Source organism: Paralichthys olivaceus, chromosome 21 (assembly GCF_024713975.1).
Source record: "Paralichthys olivaceus isolate ysfri-2021 chromosome 21, ASM2471397v2, whole genome shotgun sequence".
NCBI lineage: Eukaryota > Metazoa > Chordata > Actinopteri > Pleuronectiformes > Paralichthyidae > Paralichthys > Paralichthys olivaceus.
In genome coordinates this window covers 6,109,626-6,119,532 of record NC_091113.1, presented here as the reverse complement: position 1 = coordinate 6,119,532, position 9,907 = coordinate 6,109,626, and the positions used below count along the sequence as shown (strand labels likewise).

The 9,907-nt window shown below is 41.8% G+C and overlaps 1 protein-coding gene across 2 annotated transcripts in view; it reads left to right on the top strand.

Moving 5' to 3' along the window:
• The first annotated feature begins 3,063 nt into the window (after window positions 1–3,063).
• dnmbp (dynamin binding protein) overlaps window positions 3,064–9,907 on the top strand; it is a 37,357-nt gene continuing 30,513 nt past the window's right edge. Inside the window, exon 1 of one of the 2 annotated variants that reach the window (XM_020083202.2) lies at window positions 3,064–3,489. The gene's annotated coding sequence lies outside the window, so the exon portion shown is untranslated. The remainder of the gene's footprint in view (window positions 3,490–9,907) is intronic. The other variant, XM_020083201.2, reaches the window with a different exon arrangement.

Genomic DNA, 9,907 nt, shown 5'->3' with positions numbered 1-9,907 from the left:
ATTTCCCTCTCCTTAATGTTCAGAGGCATGTGATGATTGTCAGAGGATCTAAGACCCAACCAGAACCCACTGATGTGTTGCATCTGTTCTACAATTCATCGAGTTCCTATCAGTGGGATATTGAAATAATTAGATGACACAACTCTACTCAAGGGACAAACAATCATCTATGATAAATACAGGCTGACGTAAAAAGGCCTAAGTTCACATGACTGAGCCTCAGCGTCCTGGAGGTGGCAGCAAAGTGTTGCGTGACGATGACGTCTCTCAGAACAATGCACAATATCGTGAATGGAAATATTTATCCACATCCTAAATTGCCCAAGTGACAGACTCTTGGTTTGGATCGATGCTGATGTATCTCTGTTTGGAAAGTGATCAATTCAAATACTTTTGATTGATCTAATTGGTCTAATTATAAGAATAAAGGCTGGAAAACTTCAGAAAATGGTCAGTTATTGAACATTTCAACAGCATGATGTTCGTACAGTGCTGTGATCTCACAGTCTGTTGCAGGGACGGATCCTCCAAGCTGCAAACAAGAGGCCCCTCTACAAAGTGTACTATGTGAAGAGTGGACTGGACAGCAGACAGTCCACTCAACAGATCTCTCCACTTGTTTTTACTCTTTATAAACTCTAGATAATGCAACAATAGCTTCTCTCTGCCAAACAGGGAAAGAGGAAAGACGCACTTCAGTGGCAACTCTGTGATTTAATACCAGAGGTACTGAGGTCTACTCAAGATAAACATGGAGTCACACACAAATAACTTCATGGGAAGAGACACAGTGTAGATAGGAAACATTTTTAATCAAAGGTATCCACATATTTAAACAGAAAATGTGCTACGATTACTACTGACAAGAATAATACATCTCAAAATCTTGCATTTAAATGTCAAACCCACTGTGACGATTGAGAACTCGTATTAATCATTGAGTCATTTACCGACATCAGTCCAGTCCGGTAATAACTGCCCACAATCATTGTCATTTTTTTGCCTGCACCAACACTTTGGCTGATGTTTCTCAGAGGAAACACAATGGGATGATTGTACGACAGCCAATGTGTTCTCTGCCCGCGGAGCATTATGGTGACGATCAACTGGCAGCAAAATACTGAAAGACAACAATAGACCCACAAAATGCCCTTTAATGAAAGTGGCCACTGTGTGTGGAGACAAAGCCGGCGTTTCATACAGGGCCACTGATCTGGAGGGTTCGCAGTTGTAGAATGGGTGCGAGCATATGTGTGTGTGTGTGTGTGTCTGTGTACAGTTAGTTGGCCAAATGTGGCGTCAATGAAGCCCACCAATGGTCGCACAGAGCCAGACACTTCCTACACTTATTTACCCACGTTCATTGACTGACACTGGGGGACCAGGATTTGTTGGAAGTTACAGACAGCCGCTCTAAAAATGAATTGTTCTTTTGTCACTGATGAAGGTCAACATGTTTTAGCTATGTGGCTTTAATTGGACAGTGTTGATGGTAATGACATATTAAAAAGCAAAAAATGAATGCCAATGAATACGATCATGTAAATTAGTAAAGAAAATACATATACTATTGCAAATATTGCTATATGCAATTATATTTCAGGTGTAGTAAAAGCTATAAAAATGTTGTTTAAACACAACAGGCTGATTAATTTTACTGATTAATAATTTTAAACACTAAATGCTTTTTTTGGGAGCTTTACCACAGCAAAATATTTTACTTCTAGGGGACTTTCTGGTTGGCGAGTGAGTCAAACCCCTTCAGGTCTTCTCCTTGCATGTATCTATATGCATATACAGTCTATGTGTATATTAAGGCTGTTTACAAAAATGTGTGTTTTAGTGTGACCTGCCTTGTATCTTATTGTTTTCCGCGACAACACACGAGGGTGAAAGAATCCTACTGGCTTTGTTTCCTGCTATTGTTCTGCTTGTAGAAGATCTCATATGAGGAAGCTGTCATTACTGCAGACACAGCAAAAAAACTGGATTCAGTGCAACACAATTCACAATGACGGCGGCTGACAAAAATGGTTACCAAACATATAATCTCATGTGCAACCACTATGATTTTCTCCACCTTAAAAAGGGGCTCTCGTTGTCGTGATAGTTGCAAATCAAAGAGAAGAAAAACCACTAATCTGAGAGCTGGTTACACCTTCCTGCTGAGCGTCAAACTGCTTTATTACAGGGAACAATTATACTCCTCCAACCCACAATAGCCACTGCTATTTACTACACTTCTACTCTGGACACGCTGACACTGTATTACATATATAATGATATCAAAAAAGCTTTCGTTTCCAGTCCTAGATAATGTTATTACAAATGTTTTGGTCTGGGTGGAGGCGACACAACATGTACTGACCTGCACAGGAATGAGATAATGAACTGAGGAAATGTTTTAGTGTATTTTAGTTCTTTCTCTGCCACAAAAGCAGAGTTTGTTCCTTCCTCACACTTGTACATCTGCTGTATCTAGTGATACTAAAATAAGAATGTGGTTAATCAAATTTAAAGATGCAGGACCTTTTTTTTTTATTATAAAATGTCAGCTCTTCTGGGAAATAACACAATATAAAAGTGCTATAAAACTACTTACTTGCATGTGAAACGTTGCAAACTTAAAAAAAAAAAGGAGCACAATCTCTGTGAGCCATTTGGTTTCAGGTTGACCACATGTGTGTTTGTACTTCTTTATGATTATTTTTGTGTATAGCTGGAATCCATTGCGAACTTTAAAAAAAGCACAATCTCAGTTTAGAATGCATGCACTTGAATTCCAGATTAACCACGTTTATTAAATCATTTTATATTCTGAATGTTTGTGTGTATGTATCATATCATATCATATACTTTGCTTTCTCTTAGCAATCAGTCAGTATTTCACATTTCACCATCACTTTAATTTATTTCATTTTCTTGTATGTTTTTCTGCATCACAAACTTCACGCTTTCTTACCAAATCAGTCCAGCTCATAAGATTTGACTCTGACTCTCTGTGATGTATGTGGAGTTGAATTAAAAGATGTATTTGCAGTCAGGCGGCAGCGGGGGCAGCCTCGGCTCGCAGTGGAAAAAGTGGGTGTTAGTTCTGTGCAGGCATGGAGAGAGGAGCCGAGAGACCGTGCTGATGTCTGAGGAGGTGACAGCTGATCCCACCGAGGCTCTGCCGTGTGTCTCTTTACTTCCTTTTCTCCGTCCTCACCTGTCTTCACCTTCCTCCTCCTCCTCCTCTTCCTCTTCTTCTTCCACGCCGGAATCAAGCGCTTCCTCCCCCGGGGCGGACGATGACTGTGAGCGGCCGGTCCTGAGCTGAGGAAGTGAAGCTGCTGGAAAGTTGTGTGGAGCAGAAAAAGCAGCTCCGCCACCACATCATCGTCTTCATCTTCATCTTCACCGTCATCTTCCTCAGGCTGGAGGAGCTGGATTTCTCGTCTGACTGGATTAAACCGACGTTTTCCGCAGGAGGTGAAAACCAGCGCACAGGTATGAGAAGCAGCGAGAGGAGAACGTGTGGTGTTTGATCCCCGTGTGTTTACAGGAGCAGAGAGCTGCGGGAGTCCAGGTTTGTGAGTCATACACACATATAACAGTAAAACATGAGAGGAACACACTGAGTTATACTCTGTTACATGTTGTTAGACACTCAAACTAAATGCCTAAACCTAATTTTAACCCTAACCTGACCATAAACATGATTCTAGTTGCAGCTCTGACCCTAAAACCAATGACAAAATGAGGAACGGTCAAAATGTCCTCACTTTCAAAAGTGTCTTCTCTCTGTTTATACTTAAAAATGTCCTCACAAAGTCCAGGAACACACACACACGTACACACACACACACACACACACACACACACACACACACACACACACTATGACTCACGTGAGTTGTGAAGTGTGTGTGTGTGTGTGTGTGTGTGTGTGTGTGTGTGTGTGTGTGTGTGTGTGTGTGGAACAACTGACAGCAGCAGCCACAGGTGACAGAAACAGACACACACACATTGAGCGTAGGGAATATTCTAGTCTCTCTCTCACACACACACACACACACACAGTGTTCTGATTCTGTTCTGTTCTCTTAATAGACTCCGACCAATATGGATTTTTCAGGCCTGATGCCGACACCATTACTAATGAGTAAAAGATTTCAGATACTGATATATATCGGCCGTTACGTTGTGAAATAAACAGCGACACAACTCGAACTCGCTGCTGCTGCTCGGATCCTGAAGCACAAACCAGTTTCTCTTCATCCTTCATGTGTGTTTGAATCTATCTCTTGCTTCGCTTCCTGCAGGGAAATCTTGAATGCACGTCATCCACTCAGTGCAGTCGTGTTTTTATTCCACCACTATCATCAGTTTTGTCTGCTGCTGCAGCGTCAGTGTTAGAGGTTACTGTGCTTTGGCCCTGGCTCACTCCGTAAAGGCTCTGCTAGATTTTAGTTTGCTTGCAAGGAAATTGAAAAGACTTCTGTTCTCAAAGTGTAGTCCCTCGTCGCAGTCACGCCAGAGAAACTGTGTGGTCACACAACCGCTTGTTTAATTACCATCAGAGCATTAGTCAAGTCTTGGTGTCCTCTTCTCTCCTGTTGTTCTGCTTTGTGTTTAGTGCCTTGTCAGGATTTTGGACGCACATAAACATCCCACTTGCTGAATAATTTAACGCTGGCAGCAGGGTCCCGTATCAGCACTTGGCCGACAAAGAAACTTGAGATGTTTGTGTCAATTTACGTGTATTACATGTCGCACAAGAACACTATTCCAGTTGCTAAATCCAGCCACAGGCACTGCAAACTACAGCTCCAGAACAGGATGGGATCCTGATGAAATAACTTTATGATGCATGGGAGAAAAGGAGGAGAGTCTCCCAGCAAGAGAAGACGTGACAACAAATGACAACATTCCTTACATTCTTTGCCGGCGGTGCTGTGTTCGTTAGCTTGGCTCAGGAGGCAGGAGAGTTAATTTGATTTGAACTAGATGTAAAAAAAAAAAAAAAAAAAAAGGGGGAGGATGAGATTCTCTTGAGCAGAGGCAGAAAGAAAGCAGTGAGACATGCACACCAATAGTCAGATATTATATTGTGGGTGGATAATTTAACAACTGGATTAGACAAGGGGACAGAGACTAATTTTATCTTTCACGTTTTGAAGAACGCAGCAGGAGATCTTTTGGGCAGGAGGCAGGACCAGACGTGTAAATTTGGCTTTCTGTATTTTTGTTTCCAGCACATCGAAGATGGTGTGAGAAGAAGCTGCCGACTCAAATGTTGTTGTCTTTCCTAGTCGACGTCTTCAGAAGCGGCTTCGACGTGTATGGCTCCTCTTTTTTATTCTGAGATATTTGTATTTATACAGTTTCGTGTCTGTCAGAAATGTCATCAACATGAGCGTCCTCTCGCTGTCCAAAGTCAGTGAGTGTGTGTGATGTCGATGCAGGGGTCAGATTCTTTCAAACTAAATGCTCATCAAGTCATGAAATAGTGTCGGATACCCCCTACTCCCTCAACATTATTATTATTATTAGATTCAAGGGGGCTAAATTTCAGACAATATATGAAACCCACTTTAACCGACCATCACTGCGTCACACCCACTTCACACAGATTGGCTTCATTTGTGGAGATGAGAAAATGGCAGGATTTTAACTTATCTCTAAAGCTCTTCTTAAACCACTTCTGAAACTTTGAGAAGAGACTGTACAAAAGCATGCACCATTATTCCAGTGTGCTATATGTGACTGATCACACATGTGACGTGATTTAAACCCTGATTTTTCTCTAGTCCTCCATTAAATTGTGACATGTAGTGATCTCGGTATTTGTGGCAAATAAGATAAATGTCCCAATAAAATCTTAACAACGGATACATTTCAATTTTGAAGCATTTCTGTAGACTGTCTGTAGTTATGTTAAACTTTTACACTAGACATGAGCTTGATCCAAAAACATGTGAGCTGCACCTTCATGTGCGATTACAACAACTCATTAAAGCAGTTAGGCTTTGCCACATTAGTCGTCTCTTCTTCGCGTCCTGAGTTCACCCTGAATTGTCTAAAAGTTTGGGAAGAGGATTTAAGAATTTTTGTGACTGGGAGGATTTTTCCAACACATATTTATTCTCTCAGCGAGCACATCGTGGTTTGATTCCAACGGAGAGATCAGTTATGTAACAGCTCATGTGCAAACTATTAGGGATTGGTCGTGCTTCAGGGGTGCGGCATATCCTCGGGCACCTCTGGGGTCCTCTCAGGGAAAACCCTCCGCTGTCCAAACAGACCCGTGTATCTGTGACAACGCAGCCTCGGCCCTCTGAGCGCAGACATCTGAGCTCTCCTCCTCACTGTGGAAATGTTTATGCAAAAGGAGCAGTTCCACCCAGAGTGTTTCTACTTATGTGTGTGTGTGTGTCATACAAGCCATTGATATTCTACACATGCTTTAATGGGAGGGGGAACAGAGAGACACAAATGGGAGTGTTTGGAGTTATGGGAAGAAAGTCAGGATAAAAAGGCGTTTGAGAAATAAGCGCATTCCCTGGAGGAGTGCCTGCATTGCTCACTACACTGCAGAGATGCTGGAAATGCTAGAAAACGAGCAAGGATGGTTTCCAGCACTTTGAATTTTCCTTTAACACTCTCCCCTGCAAAAAACATCCAAACGCCATGAACATCTTTGTTTTCGCTCTAAAGTTCTTTTCAACTCTTTTCTAACTCAGCTCATGTAAATCACCCAAAAAAAGCAGAGCTGTCTCAACCGAGGTTTGAGAGAAACAGAATGAACAAGACAGGACTGGCTGCAGACATTCAGAGGGTTGCACATTTTTACAGACATAATAGATGGGCTTGCCCTGACTGAGTTATCACACCCTTCCCAGTGTGCCGTGTGTTGCAGATAGGGCCAGTAGAGCAGTGATACATTTTATTTAGTTGTCTAAGTTTACTTTCACAAACCGATGCTTCAACCTAATCACAGAAGTTCACGTGGCCAATAAAATCAGAAGATATGAGCCTTTCACAGTCCGTCTTTGTATTTATTGTTAAGTTAATGGTTGAATTGTTAACTATCAAGCCTCAATTATATTTCTGTGACATAAGATTTTCATGACAATATATCTGCCAATAATTTAAAATATATTGGCAGATATATCGATATCTGAATTTTTTGAAGGATCAGCCTCAATAATCCAGATTGTTCAGACTCTAGTCATGAATGTGTGTTGATGACGGCCTCGTGACAAAATAGGTTTTGTTTGAATAGAATGCAGTAGTTTGTGTTGAAATGCAGAATGGGCACAGTACAGTATACCTGAGGGCTTTTGCAACCATTTGTCTCTGTGTTCGATGTTTGAGCGGGAGAGATGGCTTCGCCAAATATTTCAACAGAGTTTGGCATCTTTAGGCATTTGCCTCCGCCGGCCAGATGTGTTCTCTTCATCCAGCTGCCTGACGCCACACAGCGCTGCCTCATCTGGTTGAAATGCAATTTGAAGCCAGACTGATCTCCTCACTGTCCTGCCTTTACTTGTTGTTTAGAGCATTGACATTTAATCATCACATGGTACTAATGTGTCTTTAGGGGTTGATGATTGGAGGTTGATCAAAGACCGAACCCAAACCCTCCAGGGCTGCATTTAAATCCAGAACATTTCCTGGTATGGGCACAAGAGTTAGGGTGAGGTAGGCGAGTGACTTAGTTTGGTAAACTATTAACCAATTAAAGATATAATATGTAACAATTCCTCATTAAGATGTCAAACAACGACGAGACCTATGTCATACATTTTGATGTCTATGTTTAAACCCAGAAAAATCCACAGTTTTGTTCAAGTTTGTTTCCTTTTGGTCGCTTTTTTATTGCATCATCTCCTCTTTTCCTGTGGTTTTGCCCGTCTGTGCTATAACTTCCAGGGCAAGACGATGTATGAGGAATCAAAAAACACAATGTTGGCCAGTCGGCTGTTTTTCCTTCCACTGTTTAAATTGGTCACTCGTAATGGATTACTCAGCGACGGTGATGAATACAAGAACTCCCATGATCCCACGTTGCTTCACAGCATCATCAAACTACGTCTTTTGTTATTGTTTTGATCGAGAGACTGAAGTTACATATCGTACATTTAACTTGTGAGGATTTGTTACTCCTCTCAGTCTCATGTGATACGTGGGTTATGACTGTTCTCGGACTGTACTGTATTTTTCAGACAAATATTTAGTAGACCAGATATATTGAGAGAATAATCTAATATGTAAAAGTTCAGTGGGTTGGACCAAATCATCTCACATGATTTCTGTGTGTGCACTGACAAATTATTTAAAGTGTTGTGCTTGTTCAGATCTCAACCAGTTCATACGACGGGGGGTAAAGAACACATGACTTGTGTTGACAACTGTCAGCCACTCGGAGCCTCCTCATTTGCCCCCCCCCCATGTCACATGTGCTGAAACAGTAGACGGTCAAAAGGAAAGCGACAGATGTCCCATAGAACCGCCCGACGTCCGTCCACCTGCTTTTGGTGATGTTGTTTCGCGGTGAGAGCTTTTCAGTGGACTCAGCATTCTGGACGGGAGGACGACACTGCAGCAGAGTAAACAACCAGTATCAAAAGATGTCAGCTGTTATCCAGCTCACTCCAGAGGATTCTCCCAGTCTGTGTGTGTCTGTGTGTGCCAGTCTGCCATTTCAGGATAAATGAATAGGTTGAATGGCACATGGTTTCTGTGTGAGTGCGGTCCTGGCAGGCAGACAGATAATGAGGCAGCAGCTTCATTGTTGGCATCCAGTGACTCTGTTGAATAAAAGATATAGACAGTCAGCAGATCCCACTTCCTCCAGTCTGCATCCACAACAACACTGGTTCAACACACCTACTGTACCTGCACAGGCAGGAACAGTTGAATCAGAGCTGCACCCGTTCGTTACAATAACTGGAGGAAATAAAGATAAAGACTCAAGGACCCAATTGTCCATTTGTTTTGATCAGTTTTACACTTACAATGTATTTGTTTTAATTTGAACTGTTATTTTCAGACACAAACTGAAATGTCTAGACCCAATTTGCCGGACATTGTGTGGAGTTTTTCTTTTACATTTAGCTCCAGATTGTCCAGGTCAGACAAAAAAAACGGATAATTTCCCGAATCATTCATTCATATCAGTGAAAATGTCTTTGCAAAAACACAGACACACAGATCCACGTGCTCGGATAGTTTAGTAAAGGGCGATGATGGTCCCAGAGCTACGTCTCAGGTCAGACAGTTGTTGCTTTGTCCCACTGTCAGCTGTGTGTGTGTGTGTGTACATATACTGTGTGTGTGTGTGTCAGCTGTTGATTTAGCTGTCTATCGTAATCCTGTTACTTTCTCCAGGACTATGCCAAGTGGAACACACTAGTCTCAGTCACTCAGTCTCAATCACCCTCTCTCCCTAAAAACATCAGTATGTTGTTGTCATTAGTATTTTATATAATTCAATATACTCAGTGATTAAAGTAACTATTTTATATCTGGAGCTTGTTTTAGGATGGCGATCAGAGTCCCACTGCTTATCAGGAACCCATAAATCATAATTGAGGAGACGCCTGAGGATTTTTCCGCCTGTAAAATGTACTTTGTACTTTTCCAAGACTTGACAAACATTTCACACTTAATCCTCCATTTGTTTGATGAATTATCTGTGGAGACAGTTTCTTGTTTCAGTATCCACATTAAGTTTTGATGACAGATTTCTGGTTGCGTCTTATTTGAAATGTTTCCTGCTGGCTTCTCTTGACGTTACCGTGTTTTTCCCTCTCTTTCTCTTTCCCTCTCCAAACAAAGTGGTGTCCAGCTGGAGCTGTTATGACTCAGAATGAGCCTCTGACAAACTGAAACGTATGTTGCACATTTTGCAACAGGAAGA